Source organism: Canis lupus, chromosome 19 (genome assembly GCF_003254725.2).
Source record: "Canis lupus dingo isolate Sandy chromosome 19, ASM325472v2, whole genome shotgun sequence".
NCBI lineage: Eukaryota > Metazoa > Chordata > Mammalia > Carnivora > Canidae > Canis > Canis lupus.
The window spans coordinates 10,034,960-10,050,063 of record NC_064261.1 but is presented as its reverse complement, the minus strand read 5'-3'; the positions used below and the strand labels follow the sequence as shown (position 1 = coordinate 10,050,063).

The window sequence follows — 15,104 nt, the reverse complement described above, 5'->3', positions numbered from 1 at the left end:
TTAATATTTAATTAAAATACCTCACCTGTAAGACATAGTAATGGAATGAACACGTGTGAGCACACACTCCAGTTTAAGAATGAGAACTGTATCTATAACTTTGCAGCTACTTTTCATTCATTATCTGCCACAGGGAGGCAGATATACTCTTGAATTTTTTGTTTGGAGTTTGCCTATTTTTCTTAATAAATAGCATGTAGTTAGAGGTCTATTATTGGATCCAAACAGCCTGTATTTACATCTTGTTGCTCTCATTTACCAGTCCCTTTTTTCAATCTATTCCTAAGATTTATCCATGGTTCCTTTCAAGAAAAGTAATTTTAGAAATAGTGAGAAGAAAATTAATAAATAAATAAATAAATAAATAATAAATAAATAAATAAATGAAATAATAATTTCATTGCAGAACAATGAAATCTAGTGTTTTACAGACAGAAATGAGAAGCTGAGGTTTACTTAAAAATTTCCCTGACAGAAACCCAAAATCTGAGATCACAAAAATTCAAATACTCATATCTCTTTCTGAAATATAACCAGGAAATTATCATTGATGACCCTTTCATCATGTTGATATGTGACTGTTAAAATGCTGTTTGAAATATCTCAGAGTCCTAAATAAGCAAATATGTCCTAAAAGTACCAAAAGAGGCAATAATTTTAAATTACAAATTCTTCCCACTAATTCTTTGCAAAATGAGAAGCAGTTGTGTGTGTGTGTGTGTGTGTGTGTGTTTGTAAAGTACATTCAACTGGAAAATAACTGAGTAGGACCCGAAATGTATATTTCATTATACAAATAAGGAGCCCAAATTATCTATCTCATTCTATTGATTATCTCAGGAAAAGATTATTAATCTCAGATCAAGGGATATGTACAAAACACCATGGACTATGGGAAGTAAAGAATGTCTCACGCATGGCTACTCAATAGGCTATATTTTGAAAGAATGAGACCTGACCTGATGATGAGCATTGCTTTCTTGCAAATGGAGTTTCAAGCATAAAACTGAAAGGAGGTAAGTATGATCTTAATGGCGTTTTCACTTTTAAAAATATAAAAAATCAAAAACAATCGGAAAAATTAAAGCACAGATGAAGAAGGTCCTATGTTTATCTTATTCATAAGCCATGTCAGAAGCCCTACTTGCAAAACAAGGAATAAACTGCTAAGTGTTAGAGCTCCTATGGGAAATATTTTTTTAGCAAATACTGTTAGTAGTGAACTTGGAATCCAGACAAACCCGATCACCCTCATAGGTAAAACTTAAGAGAGACATTATTTGTTACCATATTCATCCTTTTCAGTCAACAAACTGATTCCTATGAGTTTTATTGATCTCGTCATTTATCTCATTAACATTATTCACCAGAAAACAGGTCACCATTTTCTCCCATCTCACCTATGCAATATTCATTCAAAAAGTCTGTCCACTTCCACACTTGTTTACATGTAATTCTTTTCACTTTTGAAAGAACCCCAATTAGTCATTCCATGCTAACTTAATTATGGCATTTTTGACTAATTGTAGGGTGAATCTGGAAGGTTCAACATTCTTTTAACAAAGCTCCAGAAGCAGAAAGACATGAGGTGGAATAGGGGTGGAAATGTTAAGTTAAAAAAAAAAATTCTCCTACACTAAATAAATTTACAAGCAATCAAGTGAAACCTTTCATTGAATGCTAGCTACTAGCTACTATGCTCACCTTAACACATCTTGATGAAATTTCACATAACTTGAAAATTTCATATTTATGTCATCCAGGAAACACAACTAATCCAGAAATGAAAATAATAATTCTATGTTGACCACTGTGCAGTAAACCAAGAGCTTTGTCAAAATTAGATCAAGAGTATGATCCCTGGGTGGCTCAGCAGTTTAGCACCTGCCTTTGGCCCAGGGCATGATCCTAGAGTCCTGGGATCAAGTCCCACATCAGGCTCCCTGCATGGAGCCTGCTTCTGTCTCTGCCTGTGTTTCTGCCTCTCTCTCTCCCTGTGTCTCTCATGAATAAATAAATAAAATCATATATATACATATATCAGTTGATAGAATTTTTGGTATTATTTTTTCCACATAAGTCAGTGAAAGCAATCAGAAGGGTGAGTTTTGAATGTCTTAATTGATCTTTGATATTTAAGTTTGGGAAAAATATACTTTTATCTTAAATGTAGTTCTTGGCAAGTGGAGAAATACAAATGCCTTAATCCTTATTTTTATTATAGTATTAGGGTTTCTCTGAATAGTTATTGATATGTAGACATTTTGGAATTTTTCATAATATTCCATATCATTCTGCTTTTTTATAATTTATATTCAATTAATTAACATATAATATACCATTAGTTTCATATGTAGTGTTCAATAATTTATTAGTTGTGTATAACACACAATGCTCATCACATCACCTGCCCTCCTTAATAGCCTATCACCCAACTACCCCATACTCTACCCACCTCCCCTCCAGCAACCCTCTGTTTCCTATAGTGATGAGTCTTTCATGGTTTCTCTCCCTTTCTGATGACTTCCCCTTCAGTTTTTCCTTCCTTCTCCTATGATCCTCTGTGCTGTTTCTTGTACTCCACATATGAGTGAATTGTCTCTCATAATTGTCTCTCTCTGTTTGATTTATTTTGCTCAGCTTAATACCCTCCAGTTCCATCCACATTGATGTAAATGGTAAGTATTTATCCTATCTGATGACTGAGTAATATTCTATTGTGTGTATATATATATATATATATATATATATATATAATACTTGTGTATATATATACAATATCACATTTGTATATTACATTTCCTTTATCTACTCATTTGTTGATGGACATCTTGGGTCTTTCCACAGTTTGGTTATTGCAGGCATTGCTGCTATGAACATTGGGGTGCAGGTACTCCTTCAGATAATTACATGTGTAACTTTGGGACAAATACCTAGTAGTGCAATTGCTGGGTCATGGGTAGCTCTATTTTTAACTTCTTGAGGAACCTCCATGACATTTTCCAGAGTGGGTGCACCAGCTTGCATTCCCACCAACAGTGCAAGAGGGTTCCCTTTCCTCCATGTCCTCACCAACATTTGTTGTTTCCTGTATTGTTCATTTTAGCCATTCTCACTAATGTAAAGTGATATCTCACTGTGATTTTGATTTTTATTTCCTGATGCCAAGTGATAGGAAGCATTTTTTCATGTATCTGCTGGCCATTTGTATGTCTTCTTTGTCAAAATGACTGTAGATATCTTCTGCCCATTTCTTGACTGGATTATTTGGGGGTTTTTTTGGTTCTAAGTTCGATAAGTACTTTATAGATCTTGGATACTAGTCCTTTATCTGATGTTTATCATTTGCAAATATCTTCTCCCTTCGTAGGTTGCCTTTTAGTTTTATTGACTGTTTCTTTTGCTGTGCAGAAGCTTTGTGTCTTGATGAAGTCCCAATAGGTAATTTTTTGCTTTTATTTCCCTTGCTTTTGGAGATGTGTCTAGCAAAAAGTGGCTGCAGCTGAGGTTGCTGTCTGTGTTCTTCTCTAGGATTTTGATGGATTACTGTCGCACATTTAGGCCTTTCATCCATTTTGAGTTTATCTTTGTGTATGGTGTGAGAAAAAGATCTAGTTCCATTCTTCTAGATGTGGCTGACCAATTTTCCCAGAACCATTTATTGAAGAGATTGTCTTTTTCCATTGGATATACCTTCATCCTTTGTTGAAGATTAGTTGACCACAAAGTTGAGGGCCTGTTTTTGGGTTCTCTATTCTGCTCCATTGATCAATGTGTCTGTTTTTGTACCAGTACCACATTGTCTTGATGATTATGGCTTAGTAATATACCTTGAAGTCTGGCATTGTGAGGCCATCAGCTTTGATTTTCTTTTTCAACATTTCTTTCACTATTTGAGGTCTGTACTATTTCCATACAAATCTTAGGATTATCTGTTCCAGCTCTGTGAAAAATGTTAATGGTATTTTGATAGGGATTGCATTGAATGTGTAAATTGCTCTGGGTAGCATACACATTTTCACAATATTTATTCTTCCAGTCCTTGAGCATGGAATGTTTTTCCATCTCAATGTGTCTTCCTCAATTTCTTCATAAGCATTCTTTACTTTTTAGAGTACAGATACTTTACTTTTTTGGTTAGGTTTATTCCAAGATATGGTTTTTTGGTGCAATTGTAAACGGGATCATTTCCTTGATGTGTCTTTCTTCTGCCTCATTGTTAGTGTATAGAAATGCATCTGATTTCTGTGCATTGATTTTATATCCTGCCATGTTGCTGAGTTATGTGAGTTCTAGCAATTTTAGGATGGAATCTTTGGGTTTTCCATATAAAGTGTCATGTCATCTGCAAAGATGAGAGTTTAACTTCTTTGCTGATTTGGATGCCTTTTATTTCTTTTTGCTTTGTGATTGCTGAGACTAGGACTTCCGGTACTATGTTGAATAACAGTGGTGAGGGATGCCTGGATGGCTCAGCAGTTTAGTGCCTGCTTTCAGCCCAGTGTGTGATCCTGGAGTCCTGGGATTGAGTCCCACATCAGGCTCCCTGTGTAGAGCCTGCTTCTCCCTCTGCGTATGTCTCTGTCTCTCTCTCTGTCTCTGTCTCTCTGTCTCTCTCTCTCTCTGTGTCTCTCATGAATAAATAAATAAAATCTTAAAAAAAAATAACAGTGGTGAGTGGTGAGAGTGGACATGTTCACTAAAAAACTAAGAGTTTTTTCCCATTGGATGATATTTGTTGTGGACTTTCATTGATGTCTTTTATGATGTTGAGGTATGTTTCCTCTATCCCTGCACTGTGAAGCAGTTTAGTCAAGAAAGGATGCTGTATTTTGTCAAATGCTTTTTCTGCATCAATTGAGAGGATCATATGGGTCTTGTTCTTTATTTTATTAATGTGATATATCATGCTGATTGATTTGTGAAAGTTGAACCACTCTTGGATCCCAAGAATAAATACCACTTGGTCCTGGTGAATAATCCTTTTAATGTGCTATTGGATTCTATTGGCTAATATCTTGGTGAGTATTTTGGCATCCATGTTCCTCAGGGATATCAGTCTTTGATTTTCCTTTTGAGATTCTTTGGTTTGGAGATCAAGATAATGCCTTATAGAATGAGTTTGGAAGTTTTCCTTCCATTGCTATTATTTTGAAACAGCTCAAGTAGAATAGGTATTTATTTTCCTTAATATTTGGAAAAATTCCCCTGAGAAGCTTTTTGGCCCTGGACTTTTTGTTTTGGCGGGGGGGGGGGGGATTATTGTTTAAATTTTCTTGGTGATTATGGGTGTTCTGATTTTTTATTTCTTCTTGTTTCAGTTTTAATAGTTTATAAGTTTTTAGGAATGCATCTACTTTTTCCAGATTGCCTAATTTGTTGGTATATAATTGCTCATAATATAATTTCAAAATAATTTGTATATCCTTGGTGTTGGTTGTGATCTCTTTAATTCATGATTTTATTAATGTGGGTCCTTTCTCTTTTCTTTTGATAAGTCTGGCTAGGGATTTATCTATCTTATTAATTCTTTCAAAGAACCAGCTCCTAGTTTCATTGATCTATTCTATTGTTCTGGTTTCTAGTTCATTGAGTTCTGCTTTAATCTTTATTATTTGTCTTTTGCTTAGTTTAAGGTTTATTTGCTGTTCTTTCTCCAGCTTCTTTAGGTGAGGTTAGCTTGTGTATTTAACATTTTTTTCTATTTTTTTAGAAAGAGTCTTATATTGCAATGCACTTCCCTCTTAGGATTTTCTTTGCTGTACCCCAAAGATTTTGAACAGTTGTATTTTCATTTTAAGTAATTCCCATGAATTGAATTAAAAAAAATCTTCTTTAATTTCTTGGTTGATCAATTCATTCTGTAGTAGTATGCTCTTTAATCTCCAAGTGTTTGAGTTCCTTCAAAATTTTCTCTTGCAATTGAGTTCAAGTTTCAAAGCATTTGGTCTGAAAATATGCAAAGAATAATCCTAATCTTTTGGTATGTGTTGAGACCTGATTTGTGACCCAGTATGTGGTCTATTCTGGAGAAAGTTTCATGTGAACTCGAGATGAATATGTATTCTGTTGCTTTCGGATGGAATGCTCTCTATACACCTGTAAAGTCCATCTGATCTAGTGTGTCATTCAAAGCCCTTATTTCCTTGTTGATCTTGTGCTTAGATGATCTGTCCATTGCCGTGAGTGGGGTAGTGAAGTCCCCTATTATTATTTATTATTCTCAATGTGTTTCTTAATTTGGTTATTAATTGTTTGGTGTAGTTAGATGTTCCCAAATTAGGAGCACAAATATTTATAATTGTTAGATCTTCTTGTTGGTAGACCCTTAAAGTATGATATAGTGTCCTTCTTCTCTTATCAGAGCCTTTGGTTTAAAATCTAATTGGTTTGAAATGAGAGTTACTACCTTAGCTTTCTTTTGAGGTCTGTTAACATGATAAATGATTCTCCACGCCCTCACTTTCAGTCTGGAGATGTCTTTAGATCTAAAAGGAGTCTGTTGTAGATAGCATCTGGATGAGATTTGTTTGTTTGTTTGTTTGTTTATCCAATGTGATACCTGTATCTTATAACTGGAGTGTTTATCTCATTTATTTCAGAGTAACTATTGAAACATATGAATTTAGTGTTATTGTATTACTTATTTTTGTAGAATGTCTCTGTTTCTTTCTGGTTTATATTACTCATGGGCTCTCTTTTTGCTTATAGGATCCCCCTTAATATTTCTTGGAGGGCTGACTTTGTGGTCACGTACTCTTTCATTTTTTGTCTGTCCTGGAAGCCCTTTATCTCTCCTTCCATTCGGAATGATAGCCTTGTTGAGTAAAGTATTCTTGGCTGCATGTTTTTCTGTTACTACTTTGAAAATATCATGCAAGCCCTTTCTGGACTGCCAGGTCTCTGTGGATAGGTTTGATGCCATCCTAATGTTCCTACCCCCATAGGTTAGGGACCTCTTGTCTCAAGTTGCTTTCAGGATTTTCTCTTTATTTTTTAAATTCACAAGCTTCCCTATTATATGTCAGAATGCTAACCTATTATTATTGATTTTGGGAGGGGTCCTCTCTATCTTTTGGACGTTAATGCCTATTTCCTTACAGATTAGGGTAGTTCTCAACTATGATTTGCTCAAATATACCTTCTAGCCCTCTCTCTCTTTCTTCTCCCTCAGGGACTCCAGTAATTTATTTTTTTCCATTTTATTACATTGTTATTCCTGAAGTCTCCCTTCATGTTCCATTAGTTATTTTTCTCTCTTTTCCTCAGCTTCCTTCCTTTCCACAAGCTTGTCTTCTATCTCACTTACCTTCTCTTCTGCCTGATTTACCCTAGCTATTAGAGCATCTAAGTTCGAATCCATATCTGTTAGAGCACTTTTAATTTTGGCCTGATTAGATCTCATTTCTTCACTAAGAGTCTTGTATGCTTTTCTCAACCTAATTAGTAACTTTATAATTGTTATCCTGAATTACATCTCTGACATTTTACTTATGCCTATATTGATTTGATCTGTGGCAGATAGCATTTCCTCTCGTTCCTTCTTTCGTTGTGAATTTCTCCTTCTAGACATTGTGTCCAGAGAAGAATGGATGAATGAGTGAGAACTATCAAAGATACGAACCAAGATCCAAGCAAAATACACCCTAGACAAATGCAAAGAGGTCATAAACCAGAAAAGAAAATGGAAAGTGAAGAAAGAAACAAATTAGGGAAAGAAAAAAAAAAAAAAAAAAGAGGAGGGTGGGAAGAGAGAATATGACCTCACAGGGTAGAAAAACAGGGTGATCCACTTGTTCTTGGGTATATTTTGGTCTGTGTTAGAAGATATTAAATCCTAAATTGTAAAGAAAGCAATTATGTATATATATATTTGGGGATACCTGGGTAGCTCAGTGGTTTAACGCCTGTCTTCCACCCAGGCATGATCCTGGAGTCCTGCATTGGATTCCCTGCCTGGAGCCTGTTTCTCTCTCTGCCTATGTCCCTGCTTCTCTCTCTGTGTGTGTCTCTCATGAATAAATAAATAAAATCTTTTAAAAAAGAGATTAAAAAATAAAACAAAATGGAATAGAGTGAAAGGAAGTAAAAATTGAAGAATATATCTATAAAATGTAAATGCTAAAAAAGACTGAAAAACAAAGAGTTGACAAAATAAGAAACTAGTTGAAAAGAGAAAAAAAAAAAAGAAATGGAAAATTTTAAAGTGGAAGATAAATGACTCGTGAGAAAGAATCTAAAATTCTATACACTATTTTCCCCTAGCGCTGGAGTTTTACTCTCCTGAGTGGTCCATAAATTTGCTGTCCAGTTGTTCTTCCAGTTGATATTCTGGGAGAGGGCCCTGCTGCACTGATTCCTAGGTATCTTTGCCTGGGCAGAGTTCACTGCCATTTGCAAGGATGCTGGGCTCAAGCTGTTATTGGTTATTCTGTGTGTCTTTTGTTCCCTGAAGGTTTTCTGTACCTCTTTCTAGGATCAAAATAAAAATGTCCACATTCAATATCCAGCCCCAGTGTGAAAAGGTCACAGTCCCCTCTCTTCAATAAAGCCTCAGGAATAAAGTCTTCACTTCTGTGTGCCAAACTCTACAGACTCCTATGGTGCATGTCCACACTGATCCTCCCAGGGAAAGGCCAAGAGTCACTGCTTTCCTCTCTTCTGCAGGGCAGTACCACACTGCGAGCTCTCCCACAGCTGTGCAGGCACCTGCTCTATCCCTCTCAGAGGAAGGTGGAGGGTCCCCCAGCTCCTGTTCTTTGCACAGTCCCCATGTGGAGAGCAGTCATCCAATCTGGTGGTGGCTAACTGAGATGAGAGCCAGCTTCCCGCTCGCTGACCCTAACCAGTTTCCCTGCTCCAGTGTTTGTGAACTCTACTGGCTGAGGCACTCCCATTCTTTCTGTGATTCCAGTGATCTTGAAATCATATTGTGTCACCTAGAATTCCACCCTATATCACCACCTGAGCACCTTTTCGGCAGGGATATCTCTCACTGGAACCAATTTCTAAGGATTCTGATTTTGCACTCCAGTATTATATCACATTCCAGTAGTCAGCTTATTAAGGCTCCTTCCCTCCACCATTTATCTTCAGATATATCCCTTCAGAATAATTTCTCCACATGTCTTACCTTGCAAAAAGTGGTCACTTTTCTACTTGTAGAGCTCCAGATACTTTTTCTTACATCTCAGGTTGAATTCTTGAGTGTTCAGAATGATTTGATAGTTATCTAGCTGAATTTAAGGGATCAGATGAAATGAGATTCCCTATTCATCCACCTTCTTGGCTACCTCCATCTAATATTCTATTTCTTTTGAAGAAAATTCAAAGTAATCCAGATAGAAAGATATTCTTAGAGTTTTGTTATTTTTAAGTATCTCTGTTCAGATAATCTTTAAAAATCAGTATCCCAATAATGGCAAAAGTTATAAATATATATATTTAATAATATATAACACATATAAATACATATAATATATAATATTTAATATATATATGTATTCTACATAAGATATTTATTAGGTTTTCCAAGAAGCTAACACAAAGCAGTTTTTTTAGTTATGTAAAAATTTCATGGGGGAAGTTCCTGCTAAGCATTTAGGAGAGGAAGCAGGTATAAATACAAGGAATCCTTAGATAGCAATGATCAGTGTGGAAGGAAAAAAGAAAGAATTGAAACAAAATATTCTCAGCCTTCAGCACAGTGGCAGTAAGTTTTGGTCAGACCAATGAGGAGTCTCAATTCAAAGTCTAATAAGAGTGCCACTATTCCTAACAACAGGTCCCCCACAAGTACCCCAACATGCTCAGTCCTTGGCCAGGAGCATCCTGAGGAAATATGGCCCCAGTACAGTGCCATAATCAGAGATTCCACCACTGAGGCTTCCTGTGTCTGCCATCTATGCTCCCTGGAGCAGGAGTTCTAAGTGGCTATTGCAGATAAATATCTTATGGAAAAAAAAAAAAAAAAAAGAAAAGAAAGAAAGAAAAGCAAAAACAAAGAAAAAACAAAACCTGAAATAATAACTTTTAACACCTATTAGATGACAGGAATATTATGTTTGATACTTTCTTAAATATTTAATCATTATCTATGATATATATATACATATGCATGCATAGTTTTCTCGCTTTAGTTAAGAATGCTTCAATAATATTAACATTGCTTTTTTTATGTAATCCTGATTCTCTTTTTAAAAATCAGTTTAAATGGAGAAGCTAAAATATTCAGCTTTAATTTCACCAGTAGATTTTTAATGTTTTGTAATCATAATGTTTAATTTGTGCTGTTCTTAGAACTTTAATTATGAAGCTAAATTGTACTAATACCCATTAGGTACTTCTTAATTGAAGGCACATCATATGTCTGATGTGGCAGTACTAATTGGTGTAATTAAATTCTAATATGCATCAGTAGCCTAATTTTAAAAAGTGAATAAAAAGCAGATAGAAATAAGTCAGTTCTTGAAACTGCATAGCTGTAAAATACATTAATGCATTTGCATTTGTAACATACACATTTATTCAGATCAGACCTCCCATCAATTATATTCCAAATTAATTTCACCAGATAACTTGAAATAGAGAGTAAGAAGGATTGGTCAGGTAAATATGTATGCGACTTCAAAAGGAGCAGCCATTAAGCTCAAGAAGAACAATGCTTTTCTCTCTTACAAATTATTCTGTAGGGCAAACCCTGTGAGAGTAAATACATTCCATTTCATAATATGTTTTGGGTGAAATTACAACTGGCTTGCAAATTACATTACAGGGTTGTTCAAGCAGGAGGTGAATTAGTGGTGAGTTCCTGCCCTGCTAATAGCTTCCAAAACACAACAAGAAAATATTTTTTACATGTTCCAAATGTTCACTTATTTTTGCTTTCAATTTTTTTAAAGATTTTATTAAAGATTTTATTTGTTTATTTCACACAGAGAGACAGCACAAGCAAGAGGAGTTACAGGAATTGGGAGAGGGAGAAGCAGACTCCCACTGAGCAGAGAGCCCCATGAAGGGCTTGATCCCAGGACCCTGGGATCATGACCTGAGATGAAGGCAGATGCTTAACTGATTGAGCCACCCCGGTGCCCCTATTTCTGCTCTCAAATCTTATTTGTTCAGTGACATATATACCACGGAACAAATATAAGTCATATATATATATGTATATATATATACACATATGTATATATATATGTGTGTGTGTGTGTCATATATACATATATATATGACAAAATAAGTTGATTAATTTTTTAAAAGATTTTACATATTTATTCATGAGAGACACAGAGAGAGAGGCAGAGACACAGGCAGAGAGAGAAGTAGGCTCCATGCAGAGAGCACAATGTGGGACTTGATCCCAGGACTCTGGGATCATGCCTTGAGCCAAAGGCAGATGCTCAACGGCTGAGCCATCCAGGTGTCCCAAGTTGAGTAATTTTGAGTACATATTTATTTTGGTATTTCCACCTAAATCAATAACGGAATATATATTTCTATGATCAAATATCATGGACTTAAATATGGCATTAAATTATAAATTATTTTAATGGTTTTATTTCAGGAATTCTCTTCTTAGAAAAATCTTTTTTATTTTGAAAAATAATTCGTATAGAACTTTTTATTCAGATGTAAATAGAGATCCGGAACATAAATTTCAATCTCATTGTCAATTTCACTCACAATCAGTCAAATTACTAAGTATACATATGAAGTACATTTTCTCTTTTTTTTAGTTGTAAGAATCTATAGATTTATCTATTTGGATGCGGGCTTACTGCAGACTCAATGTCTGCATTACCTGTGTAGTCACACAGGACTCCATGTGTATATAATGACTTTACATTTGGTTTAATACTTGGCTGTCATTATTTTGAAATTCGTAATTGTTTTTGAACAAGGCAAAATATTCATTTTCATTTTGCACTGGGTCCCCCAAAAATATAGAGATAGTCCAGTATTTTCTTATAAGCAGACATTTTGGGCAGCCCGGGTGGTTCAGTGGTTTAGTGCTGCCTTCAGCCCAGGGCCTGATCCTGGAGACCTGAGATCGAGTCCCACGTTGGGCTCCCTACATGGAGCCTGCTTCTCCCTCTGCCTGTGTCTGTGCCTCTCTCTCTCTGTCTCTGTCTCTCATGAACAAATAAATAATCTTAAAAAAATAAGCAGACATTTTAATATATTTTAACCTACTGAAGACAAGGAAAACTAATGTTTGAAAACTCAAAAGGAGGATTTTTTAATTTTTTTTAATTTTATGTATGTATGTATGTATTTATTTATTTTTTGTTTTTTAAAGATTTATTTATTTATGATAGACATAGAGAGAGAGAGAGAGAGAGAGAGAGAGAGAGAGGCAGAGACACAGGAGGAGGGAGAAGCAGGCTCCATGACGGGAGCCCGACGCGGGACTCGATCCCGGGACTCCAGGATCGCGCCCTAGGCCAAAGGCAGGCGCTAAACCGCTGAGCCACCCAGGGATCCCCAAAAGGAGGATTTTTAAGAGCATTTTACTTTATACAGGTAATAAAAATTAAAAAATAAAAGATAATACAACCATTCTTAAAGTAATTCAATATTCTTAATTTAACCATTCTTAAAGTAATTCAATATTCTTAATTTTGGAAATATAGTAGTTCACTTAAATTATGTTTGCATAGAAAAACACTGATTACTTTGCTATGGCACATTGAAACATTGACAATAATACATTTCAAAGGAGATATTTAATAAATTCATGTATAGTAAAAGTTCTTAGTTCTCTCACAGCTATGTGGAAGGAATATTTTTCTCTGATTTTTAAAAATATCAAAGTAGTTCTAAACTTGTCAGCGCTTTGATGCTGGCCTGAACAACATACTAGATCTGGAAACCAACAAAACACCACACAAAACCACCTTATCTCAGTTTACTATTATCAGTGACTTGTGAAATTCTGGAAGAAAAAAAAAATTAAAGCTGCATTATAATGTCCAAGATATTTGAAAATGAAGAAAGTAATACATGCTTATAGAAGTGGTATTACTGACTTAAAAATAAATAAGTATAAACAATTAGCATAATTATTAAGAAGAGATTTCTTAGTAGCTGATTGTTTTACTATTGTTTCTTACTTATACGCCGCCCACTTCATAAGCATATGAAGATAGCATTCAGAAACATAATAACTCCAGGTAAATACATCAATCCATTAATAACATTACTCAGTTTAAATGAGAGTAAAGATAAGATGTTGACGGAAAAATAATTCGAAGCCAGGAACAAATAAACACACAAAAAAACAGAGATTTCTAATAATTTCCAAACTTAAAAAATAATCTTTATTCCTACAAGAGAAGGGAAATGTTTCATGGACATATTTTAGAGATGGGAAATCCAGGACACTGATTGGAATTAAACAAATGTTTAATGTAAGCTAGAGACAAGACTTCATCTTTGAATAGAACACTCTTTCCAATAAGCCAGTGATTTTCACAATTTTCAAATTTTCTAACATATTTTTTCCAAACCATATTTAACCTAGAAGAGGAAACAAATAAAAGACACAAAATTAGAGCTAATTTTGTTGAATCAGGATTGGCTCCACAGAACACAAGAAATGATTACATTAGGCTGAACATATGCAGAATTCCTACAATTTTCCATGCAGTAGACAAAATCTATAAATACTGTGAAACAAATAGAATGTTAAACACAATATACTTTCATTGTCTTTACTTAACAGACTGGTTCCTATTAATCCTTTTCATTTAATAAAGCTTAATTTATTAATAACTAAGAAAAATTACAAATGTAACAAAAAGATAAGAAAAATACCTGTAATCCTAATTTCCAAGTACATGAATTTGGGTAGATGTAATACTAGACAGTATTTTGTGTGTCCTAGTATTATGAAAATTTTCATTAAGTAAAGTCCTCTTAAGCATTTTATCTTGAATGATGTTCCAGAATGTGGCAATTCCTTGAGTCATTGGAAAAATTCCTGAAGCCATTAAAAATATTGGATGAAGTATTTTAAAAGTCACAATTTTCTCTTTTCCCAAAGAAACTGTCATGAATGAGACTCTTTGTCTCATATTCTGGTTCATCTCTCACTTTCATGTAATTTATTACTATATTTTAATCAGCACATGTCTGTGCAACTGCACTAGCACCAATCTCCTACCTTCCATCCCACATCAGAGTGAGTATTCATGGATGCATGTACTAATTAACCAAATCTTTCATATTTTCTTTTTTTAATTTTTTAAAATCTTTCATATTTTCAATGAAAACTGAGATCCAGTGTGCCTGGAAAATATAACTTCAATAGTTCTTTCAGCGAGGTGCTATCTTTTGCCATCCTAGCCTCACACACCTAATGAAGAGGTTGGTTATACATCCATTTGGCATTCATTTTTACTGGCCAGGCTATTAGTGTTCTTTCTGCAAACAAACAAATACACATTGCAAATAAATTGTGCCTGTTTTTTGCTTATGACATTTATCCATCTCTACCAAGCCTCTACTTCTGATTGCTCTTTCCAACCATTTGATCTCTTTCCATTATGACAATTTTTGCTTTTGGCTTTCAAAGCCCCTGTTATTCACCATGATCTTGACAACAAATTGAGAATTCCCCCAAATCTTACCCTTCAGTTTCTTGACCACCTCACCTATAACAACTTTTTCTTCTTTCTTCTTTTAGAAAGGTATTGTTTCTTGTTATTTAAAACATATTTTGATTTTTCAAAAATAATTTAAAATATCTCACCCTTCTATCATCTCTACCATCTATATCATTCATCAACACTTTTTCAAGACCTGCACTAGTACACACTTTTAATCTCTTGAAGATGAAACAGTCGATGAACTCCGTTATTTTGTGTCTCTTCCTTAGTGTTTTCACTATTTCTTTTCCCACCTTGTTCAGGAAAAAATGTGTATGCTATCATTATCTTACTCAAATGATAGGGATTATTTTTAAACAAATTTTTATAGGAGGAATCTCAGAAAGTGTTTCTAAATTCAATCCTTTGCTTTAGTCATTTTCATGTTATTTCTTTCATACACATGTAGTTGCCTTACACATGCAGTGAAACAAATATGCTTTGCTTAGTTCA

General features: G+C 34.7%; 1 long non-coding RNA gene across 3 annotated transcripts in view; it reads left to right on the top strand.

Moving 5' to 3' along the window:
• The window catches only part of LOC112642798 (uncharacterized), a 212,695-nt gene that overhangs the window by 195,501 nt on the left and 2,090 nt on the right, over positions 1-15,104 (top strand). For 2 of the 3 annotated variants that reach the window (XR_003125462.3, XR_007403916.1), the window contains exons 4-5: positions 841-1,016; positions 2,641-2,678. This is a non-coding gene — a long non-coding RNA (uncharacterized LOC112642798). The remainder of the gene's footprint in view (positions 1-840; positions 1,017-2,640; positions 2,679-15,104) is intronic. The other variant, XR_007403917.1, reaches the window with a different exon arrangement.